The sequence below is a fragment of the Penaeus monodon genome, chromosome 30 (assembly GCF_015228065.2).
Source record: "Penaeus monodon isolate SGIC_2016 chromosome 30, NSTDA_Pmon_1, whole genome shotgun sequence".
Taxonomy (NCBI): domain Eukaryota; kingdom Metazoa; phylum Arthropoda; class Malacostraca; order Decapoda; family Penaeidae; genus Penaeus; species Penaeus monodon.
The window spans coordinates 34,550,478-34,550,758 of record NC_051415.1 but is presented as its reverse complement, the minus strand read 5'-3'; the positions used below and the strand labels follow the sequence as shown (position 1 = coordinate 34,550,758).

The 281-nt window shown below is 36.3% G+C and overlaps 1 protein-coding gene across 1 annotated transcript in view; it reads left to right on the top strand.

Annotated features, from left to right (window-relative positions):
• The window catches only part of LOC119592433 (Y+L amino acid transporter 2-like), a gene marked incomplete at both ends in the record, with an annotated part of 10,470 nt that overhangs the window by 2,749 nt on the left and 7,440 nt on the right, over window positions 1-281 (top strand).

The following is a 281-nucleotide window of genomic DNA, read 5'->3' as shown; positions in this document are numbered from 1 at the left end:
CCTACACAGCACATGTGTAATGAAACACGTATAAACGGCCCTATAGTCAGAAATAACAATCATGGACTTGAATTACAGATATTACATATTTCTGAAGGAGAATAAAAGAGTCCCTCGTTAATTGCAAACAAAAGCATAAAACATGTTTAGACGACAAGTAATTTTTAAATCAGTGTCAAGGCAAGCCAATCCAGGTCCAGTCCACTCTTACAGGGGCAAGGCAAAGGGATATTCAACTTTTTTAGTAGGCATTGATAAAATAAATATTGCACTATGAGGGT